Source organism: Rana temporaria, chromosome 5 (genome assembly GCF_905171775.1).
Source record: "Rana temporaria chromosome 5, aRanTem1.1, whole genome shotgun sequence".
In the NCBI taxonomy this organism is placed as follows: domain Eukaryota; kingdom Metazoa; phylum Chordata; class Amphibia; order Anura; family Ranidae; genus Rana; species Rana temporaria.
Genome location: NC_053493.1, coordinates 317,309,794 through 317,324,304, shown reverse-complemented (window position 1 = coordinate 317,324,304; position 14,511 = coordinate 317,309,794). Strand labels below are relative to the sequence as shown.

General features: G+C 40.9%; 1 protein-coding gene across 2 annotated transcripts in view; it reads right to left on the bottom strand.

The window, feature by feature from the left end:
- SNTG1 (syntrophin gamma 1) overlaps nucleotides 1–14,511 on the bottom strand; it is a 795,295-nt gene that overhangs the window by 511,927 nt on the left and 268,857 nt on the right. For both annotated transcript variants that reach the window (XM_040354181.1, XM_040354180.1), the window contains exon 3: nucleotides 505–546. The gene's annotated coding sequence lies outside the window, so the exon portion shown is untranslated. The remainder of the gene's footprint in view (nucleotides 1–504; nucleotides 547–14,511) is intronic.

Below are 14,511 nucleotides of genomic sequence, written 5' to 3'. Positions count from 1 at the left end.
TTTAAATGATTAGACATTGTGCTATTTGCCGGTATTCAGCTTTAAAGATCCTTTCCAACTACGCATATTGTATGAGCAAAAAACTACATTATTACTATGAATAAAAAAATGTATCGAAGTAAATACAAAATACATATGTGTGTGATGTGTAACCACATGTGAATACCATGCATGCAATACCACATAGTATAAACACATATAAGTGTGTCTTGGATGTAATATTACCCATGTTTCACTACTTGTCATGTTATATTGTGTTTAGTTTTTAAAAGCAGAGTCATTTTTCTAAATTCAAACCACATACAGTGCTGGCCATATCACCCATTAGGAAATGTATATACAGTATTTTTGCAATCAATTTATAATACAAACTGCTACATAGAAGAGTTAAACTTTTACAATCACAAAATTAAACAAATCAACCAGTCTGTCCATTTGTTTATCTTCCCATACTGAGAAAAAGGTAATTTGCAGAGAAAATTAGAGAATATCATCATATCATACCTTTTGTGTTGAGTGCAACATTAATTCTTCTGTCTGGATCATCTGCAAAGGGAAGAGAAAGATAATAGAAAGGTAAGAAGAAATAAAGAAAACATATAATTCCCTCTTGATCACAGTAATATAAGTATAACTATTGGGAAAAAAGTCCTAGAAATTTAGGTTGTGATCCCTTAAGAATCAAAAATATATTATTTAATAAATACTTAATTCTTTAGAAAATCAAACTTTTCTTATGATTCTTTATTCAGTTCAGTTCGGTTCAGTAGTTCAGCTCTGCCATTTTGTTTTATTTTGATGTATTTATATTTCAGCTCCACTCAAATAAAGCAGTGCATATTCACTCCTGTCATTTTCAAAGGCAAGAAAATACAGAGAGAAGCTTAAAATGATGCATACAGAAGTCTATTATTTTGAAGGGCTTGGATTAGGAATAATACATGTGAAATTTGCTTTGAACAATGACACACCAAATCTACAAAAAAGTTAGTGATACCAATATCTTCAATATATTTTGTTTCTGCATGCAAGCTGGTAAGCGTTCCAGAACAAAAAATATTCACTTTAGCAATTGTTACTACATAAATGTCAGCTATTCATGGCAACAGGGTAAAAGTAATCTTTTACTAGTCTATCAAAAATAAACAGCATATTGATTCTGCTGAAATCAGAGTCAAGGGATTTGCCAAATTAACCTTAAAATGGTTCTAAAGTTTTTTTTTTTACCTTAATGTATTATGGTAAAAAAAAACTTTGGCATGCAGCTCCCCCCATCCCCCTAATAACTTACCTGAGCCTGATCTTGATCAAGCAATGTTCACAAGACCATTGACTATCTCAGCTCACTCTCTCCTCATTGGACAGAGAGGCAGCAGCGGGAGCCATTGATTTCTGCTGATGTCAATCACAGCCAGTGAGAAGTAGACACTGAAATATTTCATTTCAGAATTAAATTTTCGTCCAAAAAATACATTTATTTAGTTACTCCCGAAATTTGTTTTTATTTTTATTTTTTTTGTTAAAAAATGCATTTGTCCGAAAATGTAAATGAATTAAAGTCAAATCTGTCATTGAAGGCTTATGGTGTCTGTCGAATGTTCTAAGAAGATTCGACGGAGCAGCTAAACTGTACGACACTGCAATCGTACATTTCCGGTCAAATGTTTCGCCTACAAGCTATAGAAGAATTCTAATGTTGTATGACACTAGTAATAATTATATTTATAAATTATTATTACTAGTCAACCAACATTCAAATTCTTCTATAGCCTATGGGCCGAGCATTTGACCGGAAATGTATGATTGCAGTGTTGTACAGTTTAGCTGCTCCGTCTAATCTTCTTAGAACATTCGACAGACACCATAAGCCTTCAATTACAGATTTAACGTTTGTATGTTTTTCGCTGCTTGGTCGAATCTTCATCGTTCAAGTCGAATGGTCTACCCCAACACTGTCTCTATATTGTCGAATCTTTTCTCTCTTTGACAAATCTTTCCTCTCTATGTAGAATAATATTGGACTAATAGAGTTAAGGTTAGGCACATTCGACCACAGGTTCGATAGACACAGATTGCTGTTGTCAGTGTCATGCCGAATCTCCTATCTATATCGAACTCTTGTAGCAACGAAAACTAAAATAAAACATTGTCAGATCTTTCGGATTTTGGATTCTGCACGTTCGTTTTCGTTTGTTAAAACGATAACGAAAATACCCGAAATTCGGCCGAAAATGCATTTGGACGAAAACTAATGCACGTCTAGTGAGAAGAGAGCAGAGGTGAGGGTGCACAAGTGCACACACAGAGCTTGCTTGGAAACAAGCATGCACATGTTCATTCCTATTAAGCGGCTTGCTATGGGGGCATTCAGCAGGGAGGAGGGGCCAGGAGCACCAGCAGGGGACACACGCAAAGGGGGATTGGGGCTTCTCTAGGCAAAATTATTGCACAGGGCAGATAAGTAGGATTGTTGTTTTTTTTTTTTTTATATATAAAAATGTTGCCTTTAGAGTCACTTTAAAGGTAATACTTTAGTCTGGGAAGAACCATATGGCAATAACTACAAAGGAATGTCCAGCATCTCAGTTCCACCAAAATGTAGTTCTGTTTAGGAAGATTTAAAAGTGATTTAAAAGTGCTGCAAAGTATTTTGGACTTTACATACTTCTTCTAGCAGTTAAATCAAACAAAGTGATTCTAGCATTGGGAGGAAACAATTTAATTGTAGGTCTCTAAATAAGACGTGTGACTAGACAATAAAGTTTGATGAGAAGTGGTTCGATCTTAAACTGCCTAAAGGGTTCTTTATTGTTAGAATGGTAAGGATTTGAAACTCGCTTCCACAGTTTGTGGTGTCAGAAGAGAGTGTAGATAAATTCAAATAACTTTTAGATGTGTTTCTTAATGAACGCAATGATGTACACAATCAGGTTGATAGACTGGCTTCTTTATCCAACCTTACCAATTATGTAACTACTGTATGTAATACACACATAAATATAGATCCTAAAATTGCAGATCTGTATTTATGTTTGCACTATATAATTTTGTTTCTAATAAACACATAATAGTTTTTAATAAAACATACTGTAGGTTACCTTAAAAGTGTTCATCACTATATAAAGTATCGGCAAGTAAAGTCTTTCTTCAATGTTACTGCTTCAAATTTCATGGTGCAAGAACAAGAGTATATGATTTTTACTGCAACCATATAATTCCAGAAAGCAGGTGGCATTTTTTTTTATTCACTCTTGCTTAAAATAAGAAGGGCATTTTGGTTAAAATGAAATCTAACAGTAATCGAAAATGAAGTATTTTATAATGTTTGGCTTCACGCAGCCTTTAATGCTGAAAATCAAACTGTATATAGAGGTCCTTTTTACGTGTATGTAGACATTTCATGATAAACCGCTTGTGTATGAGGCTTAATTGTCAAATTACTTTGTATTTTTTTTACTTCATTATTAAGGGACTGGGATGATTGTGTTATCCCTGTATGCCATCATCATGAATGATGTCCTAACACAACTGCTACTTTACATGTATGATGAAGAGGATATGATCTGTTACCCAACAATATTCCAGTTATAAATAGCTATCCCTATACAGTTGCAATAAAAAGTATGTGAACCCGTTTGGAATTATATGGATTTCTGCACAAATTGGTCATAAAATGTGATCTGATCTTCATCTAAGTCACAACAATAGACAATCACAGTCTGCTTAAACTAATAACTAGTGTTGCTCACGAATATTCGCATTGCGAATATTCGTTACGAATATGGCATATTCGGATATTCGCGAATAACTCGAATTTCGCAGCCAATATTCGCTATTCCGAATATTCGTATTTTTCAATTTTATTTTTAAAACAAATCACATCCTAGTGATCTCAATCGACGTCTAAAAGCATTGCTGGTATGATTAGAGACCCTGGGCCGAGTAGCTAAGCTGAGGCGATCTTTTTATGTTGCTGAATATTCGCAATCGCGAATATTCGATTTCCAAATATTCGCGAATACTTTCTCCGCCCTTCTTTTGCATCAGAGCCAATCAGAGTTCTCCTACCACAGTTGTCATAGGAGAGAGTGGAGTGTTTCTGTGCGTTTTTCCAGTGTATCACATCTTCAAAGAATTTTCCATCTTTTGTCCCGTGTCATCATCATTTGCATTTCACCTCTTTAATGAGAATACTAACTGTTTAACATAAAGACATTTAAGAGATGTCAACGTAAACGGTTTACTTGTATTTTCCAAATCTATGGTTATTCAATATTTATTAAACTAATCAATATACAAATTGGTCAAAGTAAACCCTCAAATCTATATAATAATGTATTTATTTTATTAATACCTTGTTAGTTGCAGGGTCCATTACGTAAAACTACACTTTTTCCAAAGGGCAGGTGAAATTGAATGTTTCAAAATTTCGCAATCAATTTCGCATTAGCGAAATTTCGCAATCAGTTTCGCATTCGCATTAGCAAAATTTCGCAAACATTTTTTTTTTGATAAAATATCACGAATATTAGATTTTAGCGAATATTTCACGAATATTCGGCTATATATTCGTGATATATCGCGAAATCGAATATGGCGTATTCCGCTCAACACTACTAATAACACACACAGAATTAAATGTTACCATATTTTTATTGAACACACCATGTAAACATTCACAGTGCAGGTGGAAAAAGTATGTGAACCCCTAGACTAATGACATCTCCAAGAGCCAATTGGAGTGAGGGGTCAGCCAACTGGAGTCCAATCAATGAGATGAGATTGGAGGTGTTGGTTGCAGCTGCCCTGTCCTATAAAAAATACACACCAGTTCTGGGTTTGCTTTTCACAAGAAGCATTGCCTGATGTGAATGATGCCTCGCACAAAAGAGCTCTCAGAAGACCTACGATTAAGAATTGTTGACTTGCATGAAGCTGGAAAGGGTTATACAAGTATCTCCAAAAGCCTTGCTGTTCATCAGTCCACGATAAGACAAATTGTCCATAAATGGAGAAAGATCAGCACTGCTGCTACTCCCCCTAGGAGTGTCCGTCCTGTAAAGATCACTGCAAGAGCACAGCGCAGACTGCTCAATGAGGTGAAGAAGAATCCTAGAGTGTCAGCTAAAGACTTAAAAAAGTCTCTGGCATATGCTAACATCCCTGTTAGCGAATCTACGATACATAAAACACTAAACAAGAATGGATTTCATGGGAGGATACCACAGAGGAAGCCACTGCTGTCCAAAAAAAACATTGCTGCGTGTTTACAGTTTGCACAAGAGCACCTGGATGTTCCACAGCAGTACTGGCAAAATATTCTGTGGACAGATGAAACCAAAGTTGAGTTGTTTGGAAGAAACACACAACACTATGTGTGGAGAAAAAGAGGCACAGCACACCAATATCAAAACCTCATCCCAACTGTGAAGTATGGTGGTGGGGGCATCATGGTTTGGGGCTGCCTTGCTGTGTCAGGGCATGGACGGATTGCTATCATTGAAGGAAAAATTAATTACCAAGTTTATCAAGACATTTTACAGGAAAACTTAAGGCCATCTGTCCACCAGCTGAAGCTCAACAGAAGATGGGTGTTGCAACAGGACAACGACCCAAAGCATAGAAGTAAATCAACAACAGAATGGCTTAAACAGAAGAAAATATGTCTTCTGGAGTGGCCCAGTCAGAGTCCTGCCCTCAACCCGATTGAGATGATGTGGCATGACCTCAAGAAAGCGATTCACACCAGACATCCCAAGAATATTGCTGAACTGAATCAGTTCTGTAAAGAGGAATGGTCAGGAATTACTCCTGACCGTTATGCACGTCTGATCTGCAACTACAGGAAACGTTTGGTTGAAGTTATTGCTGCCAAAAGAGGATTAAACAAGTTTTTAAATCCAAGGGTTCACATACTTTTTCCACCTGTACTGTGAATGTTTACATGGTGTGTTAAATAAAAACATGGTAACATTTAATTCTTTGTGTGTTATTAGTTTAAGCAGACTGTGATAGTCTATTGTTGTGACTTAGATGAAGATCAGATCACATTTTATGACCAATTTGTGCAAAAATCCATATCATTCCAAAAGGGTTCACATACTTTTTATTGCAACTGTATATGATCAAGTCTTAAAAACTGGGACAACAGCTTACATGCCAGAATCCAATAGGATGTACTGTCCGTTACTGTATATGTAATCGGTTCCTGAGAAGGTATTGCTCTTTATCTCCAAACACATGATGATCCTCAAAATTTTATGACCTCTAGAAAAGCACTGTCTGATGTCAACACTTCAAAATCTGTTCTGCAACTTTTATGATCCTTATATCTTAGAAGAAAGCATACATTGATTCCTATATATAACTCATTTACTTTAGACAATGATCTGATTCTCTTACTGAGTGGTTGATCCTTTAGCAAACAGTGATGGGGTTACAGGTACTATTGATAAAGTGACAGGCCTTCAATGTCTGTGTTTGTCAAAGATAAAAGTGCTCTGTGTGCGTGTGAATTTCAGCAGAAGCGAAGATATTCAACATTTTATGTAAGGTTATTATTTTCCTATCCCTAGGCTGTGACAAGCTAAATGTAACGTCCTTCAGTGGCAGCACAATAACACAAAGAAACAAGTACAGAAATTCTCTAATACAAACATGCCAAAGAATAGAGGTGCATAAGGTTGTTGCTAGGGGATGCAACATAAAAGTGCTGAAGGATACAACAGGAGTGTTCTAGTCTCCTAACTTCACCTTAACTTTCACTTCTGTTTCCACCTCCTTCTTTAGATCTTAAGGCCCATTAAGATAAAAATATATAATTTTAGCATAAAGAGCCACACTACTAAATTGTAAACATAATAATATACAATATAAATACAAAAACATAAATTCCTCCAGTAACTAAGGAGTTAAATTTAAATGCAAAAGAGACCACGTTCAAAAAAGGAGAAGTTGTCCTCTTAAGTGTTCATACACGCATATATTTAATGAGCATCCATCACCTAGGAAGAAGTATATTCCATGACACTACCACCTCTTATGGAAAAAGTGCAAGTTACTGACTGTATGTGACCCTCTAATTAAAGAAATGTCATCAGAGCTTATAACCGAAAAGCCCAGCTTGGATCATCCAAGAGCAGTTCCAAGGGTTCTCCTTAGGCCGGGTACTAACGAGCAAACATGTACGATGAAACCGGTCCGTCGGACCGTTTTCACCGTACATGTCTGCCAGAGGGCTTCTGTACGATGGCTGTACTAACCATCGTACAGAAGTCCGCGCGTAAACAATACGCGGGGCGTGTCCGCGTTGTCGCCGCGATGATGACGCGGCGATGACGTGGCGACGTGGGCGGGCCTGCCATTTAAAGGCTTCCACGCATGCGTCAAAGTCATTCGACGCATGCGAGGGACGGCGGGCGCTTGGACATGTACGGTAGGTCTGTACTGACGACCGTACATGTCCGAGCGGGCAGGATTCCAGCGGACGGTTTTAAAACACGTCCAGGAGTATTTGTCTGCTGGGAAAAGGCCCGACGGGCAAATGCTTGCTGGAATTCGGCCCGCTCGCGCCTACACACAACCGAACATGTATGCTGAAACTGGTCCGCGGACCAGTTTCAGCATACATGTTTGGTCGTGTGTACGGGGCCTTAGAGGCAGATGGTTATATGCTAGTTGTCAACTCAGCATCATCCCATATAGTTAATCACCAGGACATGAAAAGAAACGCTACAAATAGTGAAAAACCCTATATAGTCATCAAGTCCCATTGTTTCCTGCCTGTCAGTATACTGAGTAATGTTTAGCATTCACTCCTTTCTCCTCTGCTCTCCAAGCCTCATTCTGGCTGCCTCTTAAAATATATACTCTGTGTTGTCAGGGATCCTCACTTTTATTGTTTACTACTCTAGGCCCATTCTATGATATATTATGCCCTTGCAACTCACTGTCTTGTGTGTATTGTTTTTTACCTCCCTCAGAATCAGGCCCCATACACACCATAGAATCCATCCGCAGATAAATCCCAGCAAATGGGTTTCAGCGGATAGATCCTTTGGTGTGTACACGCCAGCGGATCTTTTTCCGCGGATAAATCTCCCCTGGGATGGATTTCCAGCAGATGAATATTTGCTGACATGCACAACATATCCATCTGCTGAAGTCCATCCCAACGGATGGATCCGCTGGTCTGTACAGACTCACCGAATCCATCCGTCCGAAGGGATCCCCCGCATGCGTCGCAATGATTCAACGCATGCGTGGAATTCCTTTTATGACAGCGTCGTGCCCGTCGCCGCGTCATAATCATTATGACGCGGCGACGGCGCGACACATCATCGCCAGAGGATTTCGGCGCGGATTTCAATGCGATTGTGAGTACACTCCATCGCATTAAAATCTGCTGAAATCCTCGAGAGGATTTATCCGCGGAAACGGTCCGCTGGACCGTATCCGCGGATAAATCCTCCCGTGTGTATGGGGCCTCAGTTGTGGGTATAGAACTGTGTATATGAAGATTTCTAGTTGGTTAAACTAGATGGTCTAGAGGGGGTGTCTTTTTTCAACCTGAACAACTATGTAACCTAGCCCAGGTGTTCTCAGAAAGATAAAATACCAAGAAAAAAGAAATTATACATGCATTTGGAAATTGTTATTTGGATTGCTAGAGTCTCATTTGTTTAAAAATCCAAAATGCCCTATCTACTCCCACTATGATTTTCTAAAACTACCAAGCACAGAAAACACTTTGTTGCACCTATGGCTAATTGGGTCATTCTGTGTGGTATTTGTATATACAACACTCTCAGAAATCTCATAGTAATCTGAACATTGTCAAATTATAGTCAATTCCTGTAACTAGAGTTTCATTTTGGTGGAATGCTTTATAAGGCCATATTTACATGAGCTGGGAAACTAATAAGAGTACGAAGAACTATTCTGTCTCTACCAAAAGGAGAAGGAGGGATTGGGTTTCCAGACCCAGTAAAATATCAGGAAGCATCTCATTTAGTTTGGGTAATGGAGTGGTGTGGGCGCAATAAGAAACCTTGGATAGAGATTAAGCAGGCGACGGTGGATGTACCATTGGAAGGCCTTGTCTGGACCCCGGAAACGGAAATATCATCGGAAACAAAGAAACATCCGATGAAAGGAGCAACCATACGAATAATTAAAAAAATCTTCAAAAAAACTAATATCTCAACATACCCGAGTCCGATTACTCCGATCCTGGATACCATGGCATTTCAGCCAGGGTTGACAGATCGAAAATTTGTGGCTTTACGACAAAGAAAATTGACTAATGACAAAAAAAGAGATGGAAAAATAAATAGTACTAGAATTAGTGTGAAAAGTGTGAAAGTGTCTGCGCTGTAAGAGACTGGAATGAGGGAGGAAGAGAGGGGGGGGTGAGTGGACAAAAAATCCGAGGACCGGTGGGGTGGTGAGGTGTACTAACACAGTAAAAGTGACCTACAATAGGAAATTAAGAGGGTATAATCTAGCCCAAACTGTGTAACAGAAAACACACATGAAAGTTTTCAAATGTCAATTATATGTGAACAGTTCCGACAGGAGACCTCCTTCAGTGAATAAGCAAAAAAATAAATAAATAAAATTGGCAGGACTTAAAGGGAGATGTGGAATCTTATAAACAATGTTGGAGTGCAGTCCAAAGGACAAACAGATAAATGATGACAGATAGATAAATAAGTGATTAGGTGTAGGACATACCAAACTCAGGTGAGTGAAGGTGTGTGATCAGGTAAAGTCCACACGCCGTGCACCCTTCACCGGTAGTGAATCAAAAAGCTTACCTCCCTACTCACATAGAGACCCAAATGAATCACTGTACCAGCTGGCTGTTAAATAGATATCTGCTTGTCTCGATCGTGGTGCATATATGTAAAGACAACGGTATGAATGTTGTAGCTTTATCTTCTTACAGGCAACAAGGAGACAAAATGCCCAAAATAAAGGGTGACTGGCTGTCCACTTACACAACTTACAAGAGTGTGAGGGAGCGTGTGCCTATCTCCACGAGTGCCGAACTCGTATCCTCTTCCTGCTGCCAATTCCTCCCCTTAGCATCAATAGAGCCGTCCGCTCGTAACGGGATATGAAAGGCAGAGGTGGAAGGAAAGAGGGGGGCACATCGCATAAACCATGCAGCAAAATAATTTTAATAAAACAAAAATGGTGGGTAAAAACTTACATGGGGCAGTCTAAAGGCGGTCGCGTAGCCACGAACACCGCGCTCGTCCACCGTCCGTCAGGTGCTGCTCCTAGTGTGTACTCTGTATTCCTGACGCGTATTCGTCACATCACGTGACTTCATCAGGGGAAGACTAGTACTAGAATTAGACTTTTTTCGAATGATGCAATTAGAAGCATTTATACGAACCAAGGTAAATACGTATACAGAAATTAAAACGTTGTCAAGATTTGAGCAGATGTGTGTAGAAGGGAATCCGATGAGACACTCGTTAGCATATTTTTACGGCATACTGATTCACTTAGAAACACCACAAGAACTGACGTTCTTACAGGCATGGGAAAGAGATTTGGAGATAACATTATCACAAGAGCAGAAAGATAGGATTCTGATATTTAACCAGAAGGCATCAGTAGCGAGTAGATACCAAGAGTGAGGGTACAAAATTCTAACTAGGTGGTATAGAACACCATGTTTATTACATCAAAAATACCCTCAGATATCAGATGTGTGGTGGAGGTGCCATTCGGCAAAGGGTACGTTAATACATATTTTTTGGGAGTGTGAGAAAATTTAGGAGTTCTGGAGAACGGTGATAGAAACTATGAAAAAAATAACAGGAGTGTCTCTAGAAGACAGACCGACAGCTATTTTATTACTAAATATCCCTATATCAAGGGAAAAATATAAAAACTCCCTGCTGAAACACCTTATCATAGCTGCTAGGGTGTGTGTCCCCGCCCTGTGGAAGATGGAGAGCCCTCCGACTAGTACACAATGGTTCGCCAGAGTCGCAGAAATCCAACAGATGGAGAATCTTACTATGACAATGTAAGATCAAGATGAGAGGTACCGGACGACATGGGCCCCATACCTGGAATATAGGGAGGGGATAAGGGTAGGAAACTGAGTCGACCAGGAGGGAAGGAGGAGGAGAGGGAGAGGGGAAGTGGAGGGAGGCTGATGTATCCACTCCCCTTCTTCTTTTTTCTCTCTCTTTTTTATATATTTTTGATTCATGTATTTTTTTTGGAGAGGGAGGGGGGTGGTAGGGAGTAAGCGGAAGGAGGTTAAGAGAGAAAAGAAAATGACAATTCACAGTGAACTAAGGAATTGATCAGGAGTTAAGAAAATATAAGATGATAACTACTTGGAGTGTAAAATAAGTTGTTATAAGAATGTGGAAATTATAATGTGAATATGAAAATTGTATAAAAAATAAAGAATTTATAAAAAAAAATAAGGTCAGCCATAGACAGAGACAATTTCTTTCCTGCAACCAGGGGACAGTGTTGATAGGGTTAGTTCCTCCCGATGAGCTTGTGTTCTCCAAGCAGCGGGGGGGGGGGCAGGGGAAGCTGTCCCTGTTGGGAGAGCACAGTGAATATTGCTAGCTGCTATAACTCATATGTCAATTCCGGCAGGCTGCTTGTACCCAAGTTGATCAGTCAATTGCCTTGGGTACATTCAGCCTGCCAATACATAGTTTGAATCTTGACCGATTCATGTTGAGCGTCTATGACTGGCTTAAGTCTCTTGCAAATGTAAAGGAAAGACTTTTTTACATTACAACACTGAGGCCGATCAGGTCATTATGAAGGCAAATCCTCCCAAGTTGAAGAATTACTTGCAAGTGCTTCTAAGGCTTACATGAAAATATTCAGAACAGAAAAAGATAAGGATCTACAATAACAAACAAAAGTCTGCCAACACAATCTCAATATATATTATTCACTTGGAGAGGATTTTTTTCAGCAAACTGATTTATTTTAAAAACTGAATGCTGCTTTGCAGTGTTGCTAGGCTGGGCATCCCAGCAAACACAAATAGTCTTTAGATTCGAGTATTGTCAGGCCAAGAAATGCTCAGACATTTAACAAAGCAACATTTCAAAGCAAACATAATCAAACTAAACTGCAGATAGCAAAACCCACAAAGGAAATGGGGTCTTATGCTATTTGCTTTTTGTCAGGCACCAGCCTTATACTTTAAACACAAGTTTCCCATCAACCATATACATATTCTTTTTTTTGGAGAGGAGAGCAGAGAGACACTTACTTACAATCACCACTCTCTACTCAGGCCAGATGGGCAGAACTGAGCGGCTGGGGGACAGATGCTGCATCGAACCAATACTACTTCCACCTAGGTGAGTATAACCCCTGATAATGCCAGGCGTGCTGACGAAACGCATTGGTTTACGCAATACGTGATACGTCACTTCCGCCATCATGTTGAAGCACAGGCATCTGCATTGGTTGATACAGTGGGTGACTGTGATATTGTGTTTTTAGCACGACAGCATCACGCTGATTCTCGGCGGCATGGTGCCGATATCTCGCCGACATCTCGCACTCGCTGGAATAGACAAAGTACATTCCAATGTGCGCGTCATAGAAGCGACGGGGATCCAACTTGGATTCCCGCCAATTCTAGCGTCGGCATTTGGTATGCATTCCTGAGAGGGAGAACTCCACGCCAAATTTTAAATAAAAAACCGGCACGGGTTCCCCCCCCCAGGAGCATACCAGGCCCTTGGGTCTGGTATGGGTTGTAGGGAGACCCCCCCTATGCCGAAAAACCGACGTAGGGGATCCCCCTACAATCCATACCAGACCCGTATTTAAAGCACGCTACCCGGCCGCCCCCCCCTCCTGAGCCGTACCAGGCTACATGCCCTCAACATGGGGGGGTCGGGTGCTCTGGGGCAGGGGGGCGCACTGCGGGGCCCCCCCACCCCAGAGCACCCTGTCCCCATGTTGATGAGGACAGGGCCCCCTCCCAACAACCCTGGCCGTTGGTTGTCGGGGTATGCGGCCCCCACCCTAAGTGAATGAGTATGGGGTACATCGTACCCCTACCCATTCACCTGCAAGCAAAGTGGTATAAACACAAATAAACAACACAGGGTATTAAAACATTTTATGAGTCTGCTCCGGAGGCCCCCCTGTCTTCTTTAGCTCTTTCAGCAGGGGGGCTTCTTCTTCCGCTCTCCGGGGGTCTTCTCCGCTTTCCGGGGGTCTTCTCCTGCTCTCCGGGGGTCTTCTCCTGCTCTCTGGGGGTCTTCTCCTGCTCTGGGGGGTCTTCTCCGCTTTCCGGGGGTCTTCTCCTGCTCTCCGGGGGTCTTCTCCGCTCTGGGGGGTCTTCTTCTATCTTCGCCGCTCTTGACTCAGCGCACCCCGGTTCTTCCTCCCGCTGTCCGGTGCCTTCTCCTTCAGGGCTGGCCGCCGCTAGTATAACGGCGGCCAGTCCGCTGTTCTGTGACGTCTTCTTCTTCTACTTCTCTTCTCTTCTTCTGCCTTCTCCCTATGTTGACCCGTCTCCTCTTCTCGCTGCAATGACGGGTGCGCGGCTTGCATCAGACTTATATAGGCCTCACAGTCCCATCATGCTCCGGTACCTACCCACGTGGGTAGGTACCGGAGCACGGGTGAAGAGCACGGGTGACAGGGGTGATCCTTGAGGGACTCCGCAAGAAATTGCGCGAGTTTCAGAGGAGAAGGCTCCTAGTTTTACTGTCTGGGAACGATTTTCTAGAAAGGATGCTAATCATGGTAGATCTGCGTCTGAGACTCCTGCTACTTATTTAAGGCGAATGAGTAGCGTTTTGTGGTCTACAGTGTCGAAAGCTGCACTGGGATCCAGCAGCACCAGGAGACATGATTCTCCATCATCTGCTGCTTCAAGGGCATCATCCCATATTTTGAGAAGTGCTGTTTCAGTGCCATGGCCTGGGCATAAACCTGATTGAAGTGAGTCCAAGAGTTTGTGTGTGTCCAAATGGAGTCGTAGCTGTTGTACTACAGCTTTCTCCATAATCTTGGAGATGGTGTTCAGGCTTGTTATCGGTCTTCGGTGATTTGGGTCTTTGATTATGCCTTGCTTGAGGGAGATTGGAACCATACCTTCTTTGAATGATTGGTTTATGAGATGTGTTATGGTGGGTGCCAAGATATCGGTACACTCTTTCAGGAGTTTTGTCGAAATGGTGTCATTTGGTGATGTACTGTCTCGAAGGCTTTTGATGATGTTTTGTAGTGTAGTGTTTTGTAGTGTTGATGGTGATCGGGATCAGCACAAAATTTGTTGGTTGTATGATGTTTGTATTGACTTCCTCTTCTTGCTGTGGCTGAGTGAGGTTGGTTGTTTTTTTCTGTTGAATTATTTGCCGAATGTTTTTAATTTTGTTGATAAAAAAATCCGCTAGCTCATTACAGAATTCTTGAGTTTCATTTGCTGGAGGTTCTAGGCAGGTGGGGCTCATAGTCTGAGCGACTAATTTGAAGAGTTTGTGG